General features: G+C 43.9%; 1 protein-coding gene across 11 annotated transcripts in view; it reads left to right on the top strand.

The window, feature by feature from the left end:
• si:ch211-45c16.2 (mitogen-activated protein kinase kinase kinase 13) overlaps positions 1-21,832 on the top strand; it is a 204,334-nt gene that overhangs the window by 90,653 nt on the left and 91,849 nt on the right. Inside the window, exon 1 of one of the 11 annotated variants that reach the window (XM_063051547.1) lies at positions 19,265-19,678. The exons of 9 other annotated variants lie outside the window; for them this stretch is intronic. The gene's annotated coding sequence lies outside the window, so the exon portion shown is untranslated. Of the gene's footprint in view, positions 1-19,264; positions 19,679-21,832 lie in introns of those variants that run through there. One more of the 11 variants, XM_063051539.1, reaches the window with a different exon arrangement.

The raw sequence follows: 21,832 nt of genomic DNA on the forward strand, positions 1-21,832 counted from the left end.
AGAAGTGTATGTATTCATCTGATTTGGAATATACAAGTGTCTATTCCTTCGATTAAAAACCTTTGATCAGCTGTCTGATCATTCCCCGGTACACTCCCTGTGTTATGGGCCGCTACATACATGCAAGGTTTTGTTTCTCAGAGATTTACACAATCTGGATTCCCAATAACCGGGCCAGTGCTGTTGCTGTGTTTTACTTTCCTTTCTTCACCTGCTGGTTTCAGATTGCAGTCGCCCTGCTGCAATCTGATTATCCATTATCCCTGACAGACGAGCAGCGGATCAGGTTGCCCCAGGCCGCGGTAATGGGCTGACAAAAGGTTTGAGCTTACACTGATTTCCCAGTGCGCTGCCGCATGAAATTTCAAACCAGCCATCACCACGCTCCCCTCGGTCCGTCCTCCCCCCACCCCTTTCCGTCACATGCACCTCTTCAAGGCATTTTTCCTCTTCTGTCCGAGGCATTGATGAATGCAGTACAGAGCTGCAGCTGTCTTTACAAACTGAACATGAGCAGCAGTTTCAGGAAAATTCCGCTGATTGCAACTCGAGGAATAGGTGAGAATTTGGTTTTATTTGCAGTCAGGGACACTTTGGGATACAATCTGTTTTTTTTAAATGTTTAGGCATATGCTGAGTACAAATACATTGTCAAGCCACATTTGGAGTATTGTGAGCAGTTTTGGGCCCCTTATCTAAGAAAAGACATGCTGGCTTTGGGGAGGGTCTGGGAATGAAAGGGTTACATGAATATTTGATGGCTCTGGGCCTGTCCGTACTCTCTGGAGTTGAGAAGAATGTTGGGGGTGGGGGAGTATCTCATTGAAACCTATTGAACACTGAAAAACCAAGAGAGTGGACATGGAGAGGATGTCCCTTTAGAACAGAGATGAGGAGGAATTTCTTTAGTCAGAGAGTGGTGAATCTGTGGAATTCATTGCCACAAACGGTTGTGGAGGTCAAGTCACTGGGTATATTTAAAGTGGAGGTTAATAGGTTCTTGATTAGTAAGAGTGTCAAAGGTTATGGGGAGAAGGCTGGAGAATGGGGTTGAGAGGGAGTTGGCCATGATGGAATAGTGTAGCACACTCAATGGGCCAATTGGCCTAATTCTGCACCTATGTCTTATGGTCTAAGTAAACTCATGGATCATCAGATTTCTGGAGAGGAGGGACCTTGGAACCTATCCCTCAACCCTCAATAAACTCCTCCCCCCCACTCCATTTCCTACTCGAGCTTAAAAGCTTCTGTTCATTCTGAGCTGTGAGTCCTTTGGGTCAAAAGCAGTAAGTCAGGGCTCTTGAACATTTTTTAAAAAGGTAAGTTAAAGTGCAGCAATGAAAGGGTACCACAGGCCAGCAGGGAACAGGAATAAAGTCAAAGGGCTGTACAGTGCTGAACCGGGCCCTGCAGTGCACCAGGTGTGTGCCAACGCTTTGTCCATTTACACTAATCCCATGTTCCCTCAGTGGGTCTTCATCCTGTTCCCTTGCCTACTCAAGTGTCTGTCTAAATAGCTCCTAAAGGTTCGTGATTGTATCTGGTTCCACCACTTCTTTAGGTAGAGAGTGCTAGACATCAATCACTGAGTTTTTATTTAAAAATAAATAACTAAAGTCCTCCAATCCAGTGGCAGCATCCTGGTGAACCTCATCTGCACAATCACCTCCTTTCTACTTGTAGTTCTGCTCTAACATGATAGTTGTGTTCCTAAGAAACTTTGAGCTGTAGAAGGTTGTGTTATTAGCAGAACAAGCTGTTGTTGCCTTCAAAGTGCAGTTTTAAATACATTATTGTGACTGTGCTGTTACCAAGGTCCTGTAAGCAGCCTACTAAGTGTGGTGGACACAGCCCAGTCCATCACAGGAAAAGACCTCCCCATCTACAGGAGCACCACCACAGGACAGCAGCATGACCATTAGTGAAACAGCGAAGAACAGACCCATCCAGCCCAGCAACCCACCTGTTTAACCCTACCCTAACCGCAGGACAAATTGCAATGACCTGACCACCTGGGAGTCTCTAGGGTTTACAGACAACAGTGCGAAAAACAAAAAAAAAATCCAGTGAGTGGCAGTTCCGTGGGAAAATAGGCATCCATTCGTCTCGTGAGACCATGAATTTGCGCCTTGGAAGGTTTCTAGGGCGCAGGCCTGGGCAAGGTTGTATGGAAGACCAGCAGTTGCCCATGCTGCAAGTCTCCCCTGTCCACGTCCACCGATGTTGTCCAAGGAAAGGGCATTAGGACCCATACAGCTTGGCACCGGTGTCATTGTAGAGTACTGTGTGGTTAAGTGCCTTGCTCAAGGACACAACACGCTGCCTCAGCTGAGGCTTGAACTAGGCAACCTTCAGATCACTGGACCGACACCTTAACCACTTGGCCACGCGCCAACACCGTGGGCAAAAACATCTTGTTAATAAGAGAGGTCAGAGAAGGATGGGCAGACTGCTTGAAGCTGACAGTAATGCAAGTAATCACGTGTTACAACCGTAGTGTGCAGAAGAACATCTCAGAATGCACAACATATCAAATATTGAAGTGGATGGGCTACAGCAACAGAAGACCACAAATATATTTAGCATTAAAACAACCTACTTACAACTCTGCTGATCTTCACTTCAGCCACAAACTTACTACTCATACCTCCAACATTTACATTCAAGTAATTAATATAAGCAACAATGGTCCCAGCAGCAATCTGCACACTCCATCACTGGTCACAAACTTCAAATCAGTAAAGCATTCTTCCATCATTACCCTTTGCCTCCTACCATCAAGTGGATTTTAGATCTAATTAGCCAGCTTGCCTTAGATCCCATGTGCCTTAACCTTCTGGACCAGCCTACTACATGTGACTACATTTAGTACATTTGAAAGTGGGGAGTTAGATTTGATATAGATCCCACTTAAGGGACTGGGTTGCCTATTCCTGCTTGTCAGATGGACGCTGATGTGAAAATCACATTGACTTCAGGATGAAGGTAGCGAGAAGTGACACTGGTGAATCGTTCTTTTGCCCTGTACAACTTTGTCACCCCATTATCCCAAATCCTAATTAATGCCAGGATGAAAGAAACTCTTGGATTTTAGTTGTACCTTTCATAACTGCAGTATTACCCAGCCAGTGAAATCCCATTTTGATATAATTGCTGTGAATCCTACAAAAAAAAGTAAACAGAAAGTTTGCACAAACAAATGTGAATGTGATAGTGATCTGATCATTTTGTCTTGTAGCGAATGTGGGTTGAATTATAAATCTTGGCCAGGGTTGGGAGCAGGAGAGGTGATATGATGGGAGTTCATCAAATTATGAAAGGCATAGATAGGGAGATGGCCAGGGTCTGTTCTCCTTTTGTCATGTCTAAAATGAGGGTGTAGTTTGAAGGTGAGAGGGAAGCTGAGGGCTAAATTTTCCACACAAAGAGTAGTTGGTATCTAGAATGAGCTGCCAGAGGCAGGAACAGAAATAGCATTTGAGAATTCAGACGGGTACGTGAATGAGCAAGGCAAGGAGGAATATGGAATTGATGCAGGCAAGTAGGATTAGTGTAGATGGGCAAGGGTGGTCAGTGTGGGCTGAAGGACACCACTTTGTTCAGGGTCAAAAAGGTCCCGCTGGATGTTTTATGAGAAGATGTAGGACCTTTGGTTTAACGTGGTGTTTCTAGTGACCTCTGGCTGAATGTAACTTCCTTATTTCAGAGGGAATGATCTCTTTTGAGTTTGATATGAGATGGCATACTTCCCTTTCACCTTACCCAGCCAAGGTAATTATCCAGCAAAGGATGACTCCAGTCCAGGTTTTGCATCTCCCCGGAGAAACCCTGGTTCCTTGATGGCTGTGAAAGTAAATAATATATTAGTCTTTTCAGGCAGGCTGTGATCCTCCCTCGGGGATTTCCTGGAAAACTGCTGAGGACTCTAGTGCAGAAAGGTTACCAGCCCCTCACAGGACAACGTACCAACCATGGCGATCTACAGTAGTTAACTGTCCTTAACAGCTGCTCTGGCCAGGTTTGTTATCAAAGACTGACCTTTAACTGCTGGCAGCTCCTGCTGCGGGAGGATGGAGGGAGGGAGCAACTTCCCTTCCTCTCGGTCTCGAGAGAAGAGTCATGAATTGTCAACAACCCCGTAATGTATGAGAGTACTCATATGTTCTAGGGAAATTGACCGCTGGTTTACACCCAGTGGCCACTTTATTAAGATCACCTGCACACCTGGTTGTAAATGCAAATATCTGATCAGCCAATCACGTGACAACAACTCGCTGCATAAGAGCATGCAGTCATGACCAAGAGGTTCAGTAGTTGTTCAAACCAAACGTCAGAAAAGGGAAGAAATGTGATCGAAGTGACTTTGACTGCGGAGTGATTGTTGGTGCCAGATGGCGTGGTTTGAATATCTCAGAAACTGCTGATATACTCAGATTTTCGCACACAACAATCTCTAGAGTTTACAGAGAACGGTGCAAACAACAAAAAAAATCAATTTCTCTGGACAAAAATGCCTTGTTAATGAGAGAGGTCAAAGGACAATGGCCAGATTGATTCAAGTTACGACAACAACAGTAACTCAAATAACCATGTGTTATAACAGCAGAAGAGCATCGCTGAACACACAGCATGTCGAACCTTGAAGTGGACAGACTACCCCAGCAGAAGACCAGTCAGTTCCACTGACTGAATTTCCTACATGATTTTTGATTTAAAGGGATTAAATCCCAGATCGGTCTTGAACGGAATGCCTTTGGGATACTTTGATCTAGCACATAACAAGCTTTGCCCGATATAGGCGAACTTGGTATTATCTCTCATTAACATCATAACTATCCTCAGCTCAGAACTGGATTGTTTTCTGGACTGCAACTTGAACCATAACCTGAATACTGTTGTACTTATAAAGATGGATTTGTCTGTGACCAGAGGAAGATCGTTTTGGAAGAGTATGAACCAGATTCTTCACTCTACCCTCTGTGCGATTTGTGAAATGCAGGTTAACTTAAAGTAGCAAAACTTGGGTCAACTTTTGTAAGTCTGGAAAAATTTTTCATACCTAGCATTGGGAGCACACTGTTTATAAAACTGCAACATCCTGGCAGGGAGATTAGCGGGGTCTACTGAGGTGACTTTAAACTAGAATGGTTGGGGGGTGGGAATCAAATTAAAGAGGCTAGGCGTGAGGAGGTTAGTTCACAACAGAGGGATGGGAACCAGTGCAGAGAGACAGAGGGGTGTAAAGTGAGGGTAGAAGCAAAAAGTACAAAGGAGAAAAGTAAAAGTGGCAGGCCGACAAATCCAGGGCAAGCATTAAAAAGGGCCACTTTTCAACATAATTGTATAAGGGCTAAGAGAGTTGTAAAAGAGCGCCTGAAGGCTTTATGTGTCAATGCAAGGAGCATTCGTAATAAGGTGGATGAATTGAAAGTGCAGATTGTTATTAATGATTATGATATAGTTGGGATCACAGAGACATGGCTCCAGGGTGACCAGGGATGGGAGCTCAACGTTCAGGGATATTCAATATTCAGGAGGGATAGACATGAAGGAAGGGGAGGTGGGGTGGCGTTGCTGGTTAAAGAAGAGATTAACGCAATAGAAAGGAAGGACATAAGCCGGGAAGATGTGGAATCGATATGGGTAGAGCTGCGTAACACCAAGGGGCAGAAGACGCTGGTGGGAGTTGTGTACAGGCCACCTAACAGTAGTAGTGAGGTTGGAGATGGTATTAAACAGGAAATTAGAAATGTGTGCAATAAAGGAACAGCAGTTATAATGGGTGACTTCAATCTACATGTAGACTGGGTGAACCAAATTGGTAAAGGTGCTGAGGAAGAGGATTTCTTGGAATGTATGTGGGATGGTTTTTTGAACCAACATGTCGAGGAACCAACTAGAGAGCAGGCTATTCTGGACTGGGTTTTGAGCAATGAGGAAGGGTTAATTAGCAATCTTGTCGTGAGAGGCCCCTTGGGTAAGAGTGACCATAATATGGTGGAATTCTTCATTAAGATGGAGAGTGACATAGTTAATTCAGAAACAAAGGTTCTGAACTTAAAGAGGGGTAACTTTGAAGGTATGAGACGTGAATTAGCTAAGATAGACTGGCAAATGACACTTAAAGGATTGACGGTGGATATGCAACGGCAAGCATTTAAAGGTTGCATGGATGAACTACAACAATTGTTCATCCCAGTTTGGCAAAAGAATAAATCAAGGAAGATGGTGCACCCGTGGCTGACAAGAGAAATTAGGGATAGTATCAATTCCAAAGAAGAAGCATACAAATTAGCCAGAGAAAGTGGCTCACCTGAGGACTGGGAGAAATTCAGAGTTCAGCAGAGGAGGACAAAGGGCTTAATTAGGAAGGGGAAAAAAGATTATGAGAGAAAACTGGCAGGGAACATAAAAACGGACTGTAAAAGCTTTTATAGATATGTAAAAAGGAAAAGACTGGTAAAGACAAATGTAGGTCCCCTGCAGACAGAAACAGGTGAATTGATTATGGGGAGCAAGGACATGGCAGACCAATTGAATAATTACTTTGGTTCTGTCTTCACTAAGGAGGACATAAATAATCTTCCAGAAATAGTACGGGACAGAGAGTCCAGTGAGATGGAGGAACTAAGCGAAATACATGTTAGTAGGGAAGTGGTGTTAGGTAAATTGAAGGGATTGAAGGCAGATAAATCCCCAGGGCCAGATGGTCTGCATCCTAGAGTGCTTAAGGAAGTAGCCCAAGAAATAGTGGATGCATTAGTGATAATTTTTCAAAACTCTTTAGATTCTGGACTAGTTCCTGAGGATTGGAGGGTGGCTAATGTAGCCCCACTTTTTAAAAAAGGAGGGAGAGAGAAACCGGGGAACTATAGACCGGTTAGCCTAACGTCGGTGGTGGGGAAACTGCTGGAGTCAGTTATCAAGGATGTGATAACAGCACATTTGGAAAGCGGTGAAATGATCGGACAAAGTCAGCATGGATTTGTGAAAGGAAAATCATGTCTGACGAATCTCATAGAATTTTTTGAGGATGTAACTAGTAGAGTGGATAGGGGAGAACCAGTGGATGTGGTATATTTGGATTTTCAAAAGGCTTTTGACAAGGTCCCACACAGGAGATTAGTGTGCAAACTTAAAGCACACGGTATTGGGGGTAAGGTATTGGTGTGGGTGGAGAATTGGTTAGCAGACAGGAAGCAAAGAGTGGGAATAAACGGGACCTTTTCAGAATGGCAGGCGGTGACTAGTGGGGTACCGCAAGGCTCAGTGCTGGGACCCCAGTTGTTCTACAATATATATTAATGACTTGGATGAGGGAATTAAATGCAGCATCTCCAAGCTTGTGGATGACATGAAGCTGGGTGGCAGTGTTAGCAGTGAGGAGGATGCTAAGAGGATGCAGGGTGACTTGGATAGGTTGGGTGAGTGGGCAAATTCATGGCAGATGCAATTTAATGTGGATAAATGTGAAGTTATTCACTTTGGTGGCAAAAATAGGAAAACAGATTATTATCTGAATGGTGGCCGATTAGGAAAAGGGGAGGTGCAACGAGACCTGGGTGTCATTATACACCAGTCATTGAAAGTGGGCATGCAGTGAAAAAGGCGAATGGTATGCTGGCATTTATAGCGAGAGGATTCCTGGGATGGCAGGACTTTCATACGAAGAAAGACTGGATGAATTGGGCTTGTACTCGTTGGAATTTAGAAGATTGAGGGGGGATCTGATTGAAACGTATAAGATCCTAAAGGGATTGGACAGGCTAGATGCAGGAAGATTGTTCCCGATGTTGGGGAAGTCCAGAACGAGGGGTCACAGTTTGAGGATAGAGGGGAAGCCTTTTAGGACCGAGATTAGGAAAAACTTCTTCACACAGAGAGTGGTGAATCTGTGGAATTCTCTGCCACAGGAAACTGTTGAGGCCAGTTCATTGGCTATATTTAAGAGGGAGTTAGATATGGCCCTTGTGGCTACGGGGGTCAGGGGGTATGGAGGGAAGGCTGGGGCGGGGTTTTGAGTTGGATATCAGCCATGATCATAATAAATGGCGGTGCAGGCTCGAAGGGCCGAATGGCCTACTCCTGCACCTATTTTCTATGTTTCTATGTTCAAAAATAAATCTGTACACAACGGGAGCGCAATTTTTAGCTCTGTGTTTGTGGTATTACACAGATACTTCATCTTATTTTATTTATATTCTATGTGTGATCAGGCTCTCTAATTGATGTACAACCAACGAAACCTGACCACCTTTACGACTGGAGGCATTAAAAGGCCACACCACTCAAGAGGTTGAAGCATCGTCAGAAAACAAAAATGAGCCAGGCGTTTCCCCTTCTCTTTTCCCTAAATCCCACGGCAAAATGTAGTTGTAACATTGGATGAGGTCTAGCTTCAGTGCATTCCACAGTTAAACGGAATGAGAATTGGTTTATTATTGCCACGTGTACTGAGGCACAGTGAAAAGCTGGTCTTGCATACTGCTCGTAAGATCATTTCGTTACACAGTACATCGAGGTAGTAAACGGTAAAACAATAACAGAGTGCAGAATAAAGTGCAACACCTCTATCAAGATGTCTTGATAGGGGTTTATAAGGTGATAAGAGGCATAGATAGAGTGGACAGCCAGAGACTTTATACCCTGTGCGGAAATGGCTAATATAAGGGGCGTAGCTTTAAGGTGTTTGAAGAAATGTATGGGGGGATGTCAGAGGTAAGTTCTTTATACAGAGAAAGGTGGAACGCCCTGCCAAGGGTGGTGGTGGAGGCCGATACATTTGGGCCATTTAAGAAACTCTTCGTTATGCACATGGATGATAGAAAAATAGAGGTTTATGAAGGAGGGAAGAGGTAGAATGATCTTGGAGTAGGTTAAAAGGTCGCCACATTATTCTGGGCCAAAGGGCCTGTACTGTGCTGTAATATTTTATATTCTGTGTTCAGCTACAGAGAAAAGGCAGTACAGGTAGATAATAAGGTGCAAGATCATAATGAAGTAGATTGTGAGGTCGAGTCCATCTTTTGTGCTAAGGAACCATTCAATATTCTTAATAGTGGGACAGAAGCTGGTTATGCTTTCAGGCTTTTGTATCATCTGCTTGATGGGAATGGAAAGAAGAGATGAAGTCCAGGGTGGGTGGGATCTTTGATAATGCTGGGTGCTTTACTGAGGCAGCAATAAGTATAGAATCCACAGTGTAAGTATTATGTAACTCCACACGCAGTCACAGATAGCAGTTGCCAATTCAAGGCATGATGTATCTTGTTAGGATGCTTTCTATGGTGCGTCGATGTTGTCTTTGGCCTTCTGAGGAAGTAGGGGCGTTGGCAAGTTCTCTTGGCCATGGTTGGACCAGGCCAGACTATGGATTAGCAAGGCTCACTGTTGGAAGTTTACATGAAGGACGAGAACCAGTCACCAACGAATCTAAATGACCAACTTAAGGAGGAGATAAAACAGACCTTAAAGAGCTGGAGCATGCCTTTTGTTGGTGACATTTCAAATCATTATGGGCTCGAAATTGTGTTGGACTTCGTTAATGCGATCAGAAATCCTGGACAATTGTGTGACGGTCACTGCTACAAAGTTTCAACCTTATTGCTGAGGTTATATGCGCAACAGGAAGGAGGTACAGGAGACTTGGGTTCCACACAGCAGGTTCAGGAACAGTTATTATACTACAAACATCAGGCTCCTGAACCAGTGTGGATAACGTCTCTCACCTCAACACTGAACTGATTCCACAACTTATGGACTCACTTTCAAGGACTTTACAGCACATGTTCTGAATTTTATTATTATTTTTATTATATTTGTCCATTTTGTCTTTTGCACATTGGTCATTTGTCTTTGTGGTTTTTCATTGATTCTGTTGTGTTTCTTTGTATGTACTGTGAATGCCCACAAGTAAAAATGAATCTCAAGGTAGTATATGGTGACGTACTCTATTCTTTGATTTTTGAACTTTGAATGTGAATCATTGAAATTCCAGCCAGTAGAATATTCAATATATTCCTGAGATACGGATCACTTTATATTTCTTTGCTACAAATCTGAGCTACCAGTTTGAACCCAAAAATGTCTCTTCAGATACATCACTCCTGTGGAAATAACATTAATTGCAGACCAGTGCTTCAATTGCACAGAGGGAAAGGGCTTTTACAGGGTGAGTGTTGCATTAAGCATATAGAACATATCTAAGTAAGATCGTAAAAGAATGACAACTTTTTCATCCTAATTGTTGCCATGGAGACCAGCTTGTCACCCACCTAATTTTTCTTTTGATCCAGTCTGAGAGTTTTGGTGGTGTGTCATCTGTCTGAAGCCATGAGTCATACCAAGCCCTTACGTAGGGTTGGAGGTGCAAGGCTTCCCCTGCTCCTCCTGTCTCATTCTCTTGATCTCTTTACACTGCCCCCCTCACCAGTATCTCTTCCTCCCACCCACCCACTTCAAGTTGATGTGCTTATGTAATGTTGTTGGATATACAATATTGCCTTTTGGACAAGACTTAGTTACTCATCTCCTTCTCAGATGGGCACAGAACCCTATGTAGCCTCTCCTGTGTAAAGAACAGGAGAGGGTTCCTTGAATTCTGGCCTGTGTTAATATGGGTCCCTTTTACATGTAGCCTGACCAGCCCATGTCCCATATTGAAATGGGCCTCAAGATTCCTCCAAGACCATTTACAAAGAAATTGGGGATGGCCTAATGTGTTGAAAAGTGCTGGTTTAAAAAGAAAATCAATAGTTTTTTTTGTCTGTGCAAGAGCATGTTGAGGCCACTCCATGTAGTTTCTGCCTTTGTCGGCTGTCAGTCTGTCGGATGCCGACTATGTGAAGGGCTGTGTTTGGTGAATGGCTTCACTGCACCTGTATGTTGAGGAATGTAGGCAGAGGACTCTGCAAATTGGTGGCACATTCTGAATCGCAAAGATTAATGTTAGCTTGAATTCCTTGTTTGCAGTCCAAAAATCCTTGAGTGTAAACATGAGCCAATCGTCAGGGCTGTCACATGATAGTAACCAATGAGATTTGTATTTTGGTTTCAAAAATAGGTGCATTTTTTTCTGTACATGGAAATTCCAGACATGACAGGTTGCACTGGTTTGCTTCACCGGGACATGGTCTGTAGCCACACAAAGCTCTTGGATATCTCTACCTCACTTGAAGGTCAGTCAGATATTTTGTTTGTGGGAAGATTACAACAGAGTTCTGCCTAATTCTGTCCACACCTGGCAGTGACAGTGTGAATTCATATCTTCTCTCACTAGATTGGGGTGATTGTAGGAAGTGCTAGATGTGATAACAAGAGCAAACTGCGTTTATTTGGCACCAATAATTTCTGCTTGTATTGCAACTTCAGTAACTTGAATATATCCTGAAGTCTAAGTCAAGTTCATTACCGTATGCACAAGTACATGTATACACAGGGGCAGTGGGAACGTACTTGCAGCAGCTACACGGACACTCAGCATCATGCAAGCAGCAGTCACAGAAAAATATAAACATAATTATATGTAATTTTTGCAGGAAAAACACAGAACAACAAAGTCCCATTTTAGAGCTAAGTGATAAAAGTTGTCGTAGTGTTGTAATTAGTTTGTGTAGGTCAGGTCAAGAACCAAATGGTTGGAGGTAAGTAGTTGTTTTGAACATAGTGCTGTGGGGCTCCAGGCTTCTGTACTCCTGCCCGATGGTAGTTGTGAGAACGTGGTTTGGCCCAGATGGTGGGAATCTTTGATGGATGTTGCCCTGAGGCAGTCTCTCCTATATATATATATTGATAGTGGGGAAAGGTGTGCCGTCATGCACTGTGTTTGAGTCCACTCCTCTCTGCAGTTCCTTGTGCTCCTGTGTGTTTGAATTACAGTGCCAGAACGTATGAAATGGGAGCAGAACTAGGCCACACACACACACACACACACACACACACACACACACACACACAATGCTGGAGGAACTCAGGACTGGAGGAAAAAAAGCTGAGGAGTAGATCTAAAAGGTGGAGAGGGGAGAGAGGTAAACACAAGGTTGATCGGTGAAACTGGGAGGGGGAGGGATGAAGTAAAGAGCTGGGAAGTTGATTGGTGAAAGAGATACAGGGCTGGAGAAGGGGGGAGTCTGATAGGAAAGAACAGAAGGCCATGGAAGAAAGAAAAGGGGGGAGGAGCACCAGAGGGAGGCGATGTGCAAGCAAGGAGATAAGGTGAGAGATGGGAAATGGTCAAGTAGGGGGGCTGTTACCAGAAGTTAGAGAAGTCAATGTTCATGCCATCAGGTTGGAGGCTACTTAGATTGAATATAAGGTGGTGTTCCTCCAACCTGAGTGTCGCCTCTTCATGACAGTAGAGGAGGCCATGGACTGACATATGGGAATGGGAAGAATGATTAAAATGAGTGGCCACTGAGAGCTTCTGGGTCACTGGGCCCTTCGATTCCACCATTCAATCATGACTGATGTACTTTCCCTCTCACTCCGTTCTCCTGCCTTCTCCCGGTAACCTACGATGCCTTTACTGATCAAGAACCTACCAGCAGCCACCTTAAGTATGCTCAATGACTTGGCCTCCACAGCAGTGAATTCCACAAATTCACCACCCAATTAATACTGACAGCATTCTTTCTCATCTCTGTCTTAAATAGGTGACCCCTTCTTCGGAAACAATGCCACCTAATTCTAGATGCCCAGCTAGGAAATACGCTGATGCCCTAACACTACAAGACATAGAAGCAGAATTAGGCTATTCGGTCCATTGAGTCTGCATCGCCATTCCATCATGTCTGATTTTATTATCCATCTTAACCCCATTCACCTGGCTTCTTCCATAACCTTCGACACCCTTACTGATCAAGAACCTGTTAACCAAGAGGAGATGACATTACACTGTTGATGAGGGAGGCCATCATTGCAGTAATGAGGGAGGATCTTCACATGAGGCACTGTGTGCAGGTCTTAGAAATAAAATCCTGTGTCTTAAATATATTTCAGAATCAGGTTTAATGTCAATGTACTTGCATTGCAATACATAATTTTAAAAAACTGTGATGGGATCCTTAATGATGGATGCCACCTTCCTGAGGCATCGCTCCTTGAAGATGTCCTGGATGCTGGGCAGGCTAGTGCCCATGATTGAGCTAACTGGGTTCACAACTTTCTGCCCCTCTCCCTTACCAGACAGTGATGCAGCCAGCTAGATTGCTCTCCATTCTATGTCTGTAAAAAGTTGAGCCTTTGGTGACATACAAAATCTCTTCAAACTCCAGATGAAATACAGCCACTGTTGAGCCTTCTTTGTAGCTGGGCCCAGTGTAGGTCCTCAGAGATGTTGACACCCAGGTTTTGAAATTCCTCACCCTTTCCACTTCTGACCCCTTGATGAGGACTATTGTGTGTGTCCTCGTCTTGCCTGGTCTGGTCCCCAATCAGTTCTTTGGTCTTGCTGAAAATGAATGCAAGGTCATTGCTACCTCACCACTCAACCAGCCAATCTGTCTTGTTTCTGTACACCTTCTCGCCACCATCTGAAACTCTGCCAGCAATAGTTGTGTCATCAGCAAATTTATAGATGGCGTTTGAGCTGTGCCTAGCCACATAGTCGTGGGCGTAGAGAGGGTAGAGCAGTGGGCTAAGCACGCATTGTTGAGGTGCGTCAGTGTTAGGTATCAGTGAGGTGGAGATGTTATTTCTGATCGGCACAGACCGTGGTTTTCCGGTGAGGAAGTCGAGGATCCAGTTGCAGAGGGAGGTTCCGAGTCCCAGAGTTTGGAGCTTTTTGGTCAGACTTATAGGAATAATTGTGTTAAATGCTAAGCTGTAGTCAATGAACAGCAGCCTGCGTAGGTATTAGTACTGTCCAGGTGTTCCAAGGCCGTGTGAGGAGCCAATGAGATTGCATTCGCTGTAAACCTATTGTGGCAATAGGCGAGTTGCAGTGGGTCCAGATCCTTGCATTGGCAGGAGTTGATTCTCGCCATAACTAACCTCTCAAAGCACCTCATCGCTGTAGATGTGAGTGCTACTGGTTGAATGAGGGAGCCTGTAATGCTTTGATAGGATGTGAATTCCAAGACAGAGAATTTCACAGATTCACTGGTTCTGGGAGATGCAATTTTTCCCCATTTCCATCCTAAATCTATTCCCCTGAATCTTGGGGCTATGTCCCCTAGTTCTATCCTCACTTACAAACTTTCCTGTCTATGCCTCAGAATTTAAAGCTACCGATCCCTGCTGTAGACTAGTGAACATTTGTCCTCCTTCACCTTCCTGAAGTCGGTAAAGTGTCCCAAGCTGCTTCTGAAGTGGACAGGGAAAAATAATTTGACACCCAGGCACATATGGGGAATGCTATCGTTGAAGAGGTGGATTTCAGAGTGGAGAAAAAACATAGTGAGTCAGAGTTTAGACTAGAAATTCCAGTACACAGGGCCTCAGCAAATGAAGTCACAGCTGGATGTGGTAAAACTGCCCGGGACCAGAAGTGGAGGAACATAGACAGCTCAAAGGTTTGCTGTGTTATAAGAGGTTATAGAGGCACTGTAAGGTGAGATCATAGACAGAATTACACTCAGTTGTCACTTTATTAGGTACAGGAGAATAGCTGAGTGGAACTCCATGTGGTCTTCTGCTGCTGTAGTCCATCCACGTCGTGGTTCAATGTGTTGTGCGTTCAGAGGTGCTCTTCTACACACCACTGTTGTAACGCATGGCTATTTGAGTTACTGTCACCTTCCTGTCAGCTCGAACCAGTCTGGCCATTCTCCTCTGACTTCGCTCATTAACAAGCCGTTTTGCCCACAGAACCTCTGCTCACTGAATGTTTTTTGTTTATCGCACCATTCTCTATAAACTGGTATGCATGAAAATCCCAGGAGATCAGCAGCTTCTAAGATACTCAAACCACCCTGTTTGGCGCCAACAATCATTCCATTTCAAAGTCAGTTCGATCACATCCGCACCCCATTCTGATGTTTGGTCTGAAGATCAACTGAACCTCTTGACCATGTCGACATGCTTTTATGCACTAAGTTGCTGTCACATGATTGGCTGATTAGATATTTGCATCAATGAGCAGGTGTGCCTAATAAAGTGATAACTGAGTGTATAAGTAAAGAAATGAGCAAAGTATGGACCAAGAACTAACAATAAAATAATGGAGAGAAAATACAAAAATCTAAGGCGCAAAGGGATTTGTGAGTCCTTGTGCAGGATTTCCTAAAGGTTAATTTGCAAATTGAGTCAGTGGTGAGGAAGGCAAATGCAATGTTGGCATTCATTTCAGGAGGACTGGAATATAAAAGTAGGGATATAATGTTGAGACTTTATAAAGCACTGGTGAAGCCTCACTTGGAGTATTGTGAGCAGATTTGAGCCCCTTATCATAGAAAGACTGTGCTGAAACTGGGGAAGTTTCAAAGGAAATTCAGGAAAACTATTCCAGGATTAGGGGCTTGTTTTTAAGAAGAAAGTTTGATGGCTCTTGCCCTGTATTCACTGGAATCCAGAAGAATGAGGGGTGACCCAATTGAAACCTATCGAATGGTGAAAGGCCTTGATAGAGTGGATGTGGAGAGGACGTTTCCTCTGGTGGGAGTGCCTAAGACCAGAGGACACAGCCTCAGAGTAGAGGGGCATCCTTTTAGAATGGAGATGAGGGTGAATTTCTTTAGCCAGAGAATGGTGATTCTTTGGAATTCATTACCACAGGCAGCTCTGGGCACCCTGGAAAATGATTCCAGGATGAGATGCCTTGTCATGTGAGGAGCATTTAATAGCTCTGGGCCACTACTCACTGGAATTCGGAAAAGTGAGGGGTGACCTCATTGAAACCTGTCAAATGCTGAAAGGCCGTGATAGAATAGATGGGGAGAGGATGTTTCCTATGATGGGGGAGTCTAAGACTAGAGGACACAGCTTCAGAATAGAGGGGCATTCTTTTAGAACGGAAATGAGGAATTTCTTAAGCCAGAGACTGGGGAATCTATGGAATTTGTTACCACAGGCAGCTGTGGAGGCCAAGTCTTGAAGTATATTTAAGGCAGAGGTTGATAGATTCTTGATTGGTCAGGGCATGAAGGGGTGGGGGAGGGGGGATAAGGCAGGAGATTGGGGCCAAGAGGAAAAATGGATCAGCCATGATGAAATGGCAGAGCAGACTTGATGGGCCAAATAGCCTGATTCTGCTCCCTTGTATTATGGTCTCATAAATCAAGAATAGTGATGATAATTCTGAAATTGGGACATGTGTGACCCAGCGTAAGATTTTACAGTAATCTATCAGGTCAGTTGGATTACTAATTCCCTGCTACTTTGTCACTACTTTGTTAACTGCAAGCAAGAAGGGCTGAATGGTCTCTCTCTCTCGCTCTCTCTCACTCTTCTTTGTCCTGCCAAGAAAGAATAGAAACAACTTTTGCACGCACTATTTCTCAAGACCTCAAGGTAGTCCAGAGTTCGTTACTGCCAATAAAGTATTTTTATCACGTATTCACTGTTGCAGTGTGGGAAACATTGCATCCAGCCAAAGCTTAAGGTTTGAAATTCTAGATAGTTGTTTTCAGTTCTGTTCAGAGACACTTTTTGATTTCTATTAGAAGTTGTTGTAATCTGGTTTGACATATCAGTGAATTGTGTCTGCAAGGTACGTGGTGAAGCTATTCTGTGATTTGAAATCCACCCATCCTGATTTTAGATGTATTCAGGTGTGGCACCCATGCTGCTTGTTAGAAATGAAGATCTTCTTTCAAGCAAATAAAGTGGATTCTAGTTAATTGGGACACATTGGGACCTCTACATCTTGGCCTGCTTAGCAGCTGCCCCAATTATTCGAAGTTTCATGAAAATAGATTAGATTATGAGGACACTCAGTTCTCGTTTATTGTCATTTAGAAATGCATGCATTAAAAAATGATACAATGTTCCTCCAGAAAGATATCACAGAAACACAGGACAAACCAAGACTAAAACTGACAAAACCACATAATTATAACATATGGTTACAACAGTGCAAAGCAATGATAAAGAGCAGACCATGGGCACGGTAAAAAAAAGTCTCAAATCCCGGTAGTCCCATCATCTCACGTAGAAGGGAGAAACTCTCCCTGCCATTAACTCCAAGCGCTGCAAACTTGCCGATGCATTGGAAGCACCCGACCGCAGCGGACTCTTGAGTCCGTCTGAAAACTTCGAGCCTCCGACCAGCTCTCCAACACCGAGCACCATCCTCTGCCGAGCGCTTTGACCCCGCCCCAGCCGCCAAGCAACAAGCAAAGCCGAGGACTCGGGGCCTTCTCCGGAGATTCTGGATCACACAGTAACAGCAGCAGCGAAGCAGGCATTTCAGAAGTTTCACAGATGTTCCTCTGTGCTGTCACGTCTGTCTCCATCAAATCAGGATTGTACACAGCGTCCTACTTGACAGATAACAGATATCATTCACCGGAGTGGCCGCTGCAAGCTGCGTTTCGCTGCCATCTTTGAATAGTTAAAAACATATCAAAGCAAGACAAACTACCATTTATATGTTTAAATGAAATACAGAGCAATTGGAACACTAACAATGCTATTACTGTATTATAAAATTGTAGTCCCGGATGGTTACTGACGGAGGCATTCATCCAGTTTACACCACTGTGTTCTTTTGACTGTAAAAGAACAAAATCAGCGCAGACAACTAATACAGATAATGGACTGCCTTCATACAATGCTTTCAATAATTGCATCCTCCAAGCCTTCATTCTCATTGTCACATTCAAGATGATTGTTTATAACCTTCAAACTCTTCGTAGTTCCTTGTTGAAGTACTGAAATGGTTTCATTTCCATTCCCGGCCATTTCCAGCAACTCAAAGCCTGAACGCTTGAAACCGCAGTGAGCAAAGCAGTTCCGAATTGTCTTTCTGCTTTTTGAACACAAACACACAACTGACAGTATTTAAAAACTGTTCATCGTGTGGAGTTGAATGACCACACACGTGCGTGCAGCCTAGACCTAGTTAGAAGCAGTCTCCTGTCCCAATTAAGCGGCATAGTGACCCAACTAACTGAAGGGAACCCCGGCTATTTTCTCAATTAGTCTTTGTCCTTTTAAGAGTTGTTCCCAAATAAGTGGCTTCCCCACTTAACCGATTGCCCAATTAACCGGCATCCACTGTTTTAGATTTTATCATTCACAAAGGCACAATATTCAAACTGTACATGCAAGTTGAAATGAACTTGCTCTCCAATCTGGATGGTCTCTGTATCTTATAACTTTTATCTTAGCTGATAACAGCCTAATTGTATGTTGGCGATAATTTGCAAAATTCCTGCTGAGATTCATGCCTCGAGTGAAATTCCTGAGATTAAACAATTTGGCCAAAATCTTCATTTTCTTTCACACAATCCCTCATGCCTTTGCCGCAGTTGCTCAGATGCTTTTGCTTCCCTGGGTTATTTTTCTCACTGTCATGTCACTAACTAGCGTGTTCCATGGACAAGTGGTCTTTTCCCGAGAATTACTAACTGAGACCCAAGCTGTAAATACGAAGTGAATTTTGCATGTTTTCTAGCTGGTTATGGCATAGAGATTTTTCAGTCATATAAAAGAGTAAGAAAGCACAAAACAAAGGAGCAGAACTAAGCCACTTAACCCATTGAGTCTGCTCTGCCATTCCATGACAGCTGAATTTTTTATCCCTGTCAACCCTGTTCTCCTGCCTACTCCTCACAACCTTTGATGCCCTGACTAAACAAGAACCTATCAATCTCTGCTTTAAATATACTCAATAACTCGACTTCCACAGCCATCTGTGGCAATGAATTCCACAGATTCACCTCCCTCTGGCTAAAGAATTTCCTCCTCGTCTCTGTTCTAAAGGGACGTCCTTGTATTCTGAGGCTGTGCCCTCTGGTCCTAGACTCCCCCACCATAGGAAAAATTGTCTCCATGTCAACTCTATCTCAGTCTTTCAAAATTCAATACATTTCAATGAGATCCCCTCCTCCCCCATTCTTCTAAACACCAGCAAGTACAGGTGCAGACCCATCAAACGTTCCTCATATGTTAAATCTTTAATTTCCAGGATCATTCTCGTAAACCTCCTCTGCACCCTGTCCAATGCCAGCACATCCTTTCTTAGATAAAGGGCCCAAAACTGCTTACAGTACTCCAAGCTCAATGCCTTAGAAAGCCTCAGTTTAAAACTGGAAAATTTAATCCATTCCAGTTTCACCAGTTCCAATGAAAGGAACTTTACCCAGTATCTAACACACACAGGAAGTAGCCTAAATGTCCTGATTGTGTTTGTTGAGAGGAATGAACTTTACTCTGACCCACACTGTTTGTACCCTGGTGAAGCTTGTTAAGCAGGGATTGCCTGAATTGGAAATTTCTCTTCTACCTTCACCTTACGAATAAGGAGAATTAAAATGAGAGACTTTTGTACGGGCTCCTCTTCCTTTGCCCGTTTGAGATAATGCGATCACCTGATGATTGGGAGCAACCTTTGTACCGCAGCAAAGATCAAGGTATTCTCCAGTGAGTCATCCGTGCTGTCTGTGTGCAGTGGGTGAGGTTGTTGTGAGAATTGTGGAATTTTAACAATCTCCACTGTGACTCTGGAGTGATTCATCGTAGTGCAAGGTGGCTCGTGAAGGCAGAAGCCTGAGTAGACGGCGCGGCAAATGTTCAGCAGGTTAGTCAGTACCTGAAAGTGGAAAATGGACATTTCTGACGTGGAAACTTTTTGTAGTGTAGCTATACCAGGAATGTTTGTTTAGACATTGTAGGGGGAGCTATATGTTGTATCCAATAGTTGTACTCCTACCCGTGGGTGTGTGTGACGGGGAAACTTCTCTCTGTATCTAACCAGGTTCTCCCAGGGTGAAGACAGCTTTACCTTGTGTCTAACTATATTGTCTTACCCTCAGCGAGAGCTATGGACTTGAGCCCCAACAACCCTCTGTTGACAGGAGCTTTACGCAGTATCTAACCTGATTTCATCTAATACTCTGCCTTCAGAGTGCATGATGGGACAGCGTACAGGGAATTTCGCTTCCTATTTAACTCATGCTGTCCGTGCCCTGGCAGTGTTTGACAGGACAGCTTTACTCTGTGTGAGCTATGCAGTGCCTACATACTCTACATATATCCCTTGCAACACAGACAACATGCTAGAGGAACTCGGCACCTATGGAAATGAATAAACAGTCGACATTTCGAGCTGAGACCCTTCTCGAAGAAGGGTCTCCGACTTGCTGAGTTCCTCCAGCGTTTTGTGCGTGTTGCTTTGGATTTCCAGCATCAGCAGATTTCCTCATGTTTGTGAGGTATACATATCCCTTTTCTCCTTTAGTAAAGGGTGAATGACAAAACAGTTTAAAACATTTTCCTGGATGTGCTCCAGCCTGAGCGGTGCCCACTCATCCCAGAACTCCCCTGGAGCGTCAGCGGACACACATGCTTCCTCTCCACCAGTAACGTATAGAGGGATCACAGCTCCCCGAATGTAACCACACAAGTAGATCGGCTGGTAAAGAAAGCTTATGATATGTGAGCATAAGAAGTCGTGTTATATTTATATGAAAGTGGTTAGACCACACTTGGGGTATTGTGTGCAGCTCTGATCACTCCATTACAGGAAGATGTGGAGGGTCTGGGAAAGGTTCAGGAGATTTTTACCGGGATGTTATCCAAATTAGTGGCTATGATCTTAAAGGAAAGACTGGAGAGACAGGATTTGTTTTCCCTGAAGCATTGGAGGCTGAGGAGAGACATGAAAAAAGTTAAGCACAGTGCAGAGCGTAGATGGAGACAGAGTCATTTTCCTGGGGCATAAATGTCAAATACTAGAAGTAATACTTCATTGAAGGTGAGAAAGGGAAAGTGTAACGAAGATTGTGAGGCAAGTTTTTTTTTGCACAGTAGGTGCTGGAATGAGCTGGTGTAATCATGTTGGAAATAGACAAGACTGTAGCATTTAAGAAGCTTTTAGACAGACACTTGAATATTGAAGGATTGGATTGATATGGATCACGTGCAGGCTGAAGAGATTTAATTTGGTATTGTTTAGCACGGAGATCATGAGCCAAATGGCCTGCTTCAGTACTGCTAGATAACCTTGACTGGATGAGGGGCTGGCGGTCAGAGAGATGGCCCCATTGCAAATCCACTATCTATCTGTTAGTTGTTGCCTTGACCAGGCCTGGGGAACAGACCGACAGGGAGCTCCCCTGACTGACTCACCCCCTCCCCTTCAGCACTTCCAATCAGGGATTGAAATTGGTTTATTATTCTCACATGTACTAAGGTACAGTGAAATATAAACATGAGAAATTCTGCAGGTGCGGGGAATCGTGAGCAATGTGCACAAAATGCTGGAGGAAATCAACAAGTCAGAAAGTATCTATGGAGAGGAATGAATGGTCGACATTACGGTCCTGAGCCCCAAACGTAAATGACCAAAATGGGGCATGTTTTCTATATGCATGAACTGGGCTTCAATAGACATTCACCCAAGAGATTCTGCAGATGCTGGAAATCTTCAGCAACACACACACACACACACACACACACACACACACACACACACACACACACACACACACAATATTGGAAGAATTCAGCAGGTCAGGCAACATCTATACAGCGTTATAAACATCTGACTCTTCGATACGTGGCCCTTCATCAGCACTGGAAAGGAAGGAGGCAGAGTTGTTTCATAGTTAAATTCCTTTTTTTTTGGGCGAGGTCTGGAGGATTATGGCAGACATCTCACCTCTCCCGGAAGTTCCGGGAGTCTCCCGCATATTAATAGCAGCTCCCTGATGCCCGCAATTTATATACAATA

This window comes from Mobula hypostoma, chromosome 6 (assembly GCF_963921235.1).
Source record: "Mobula hypostoma chromosome 6, sMobHyp1.1, whole genome shotgun sequence".
Taxonomy (NCBI): Eukaryota; Metazoa; Chordata; class Chondrichthyes; order Myliobatiformes; family Myliobatidae; genus Mobula; species Mobula hypostoma.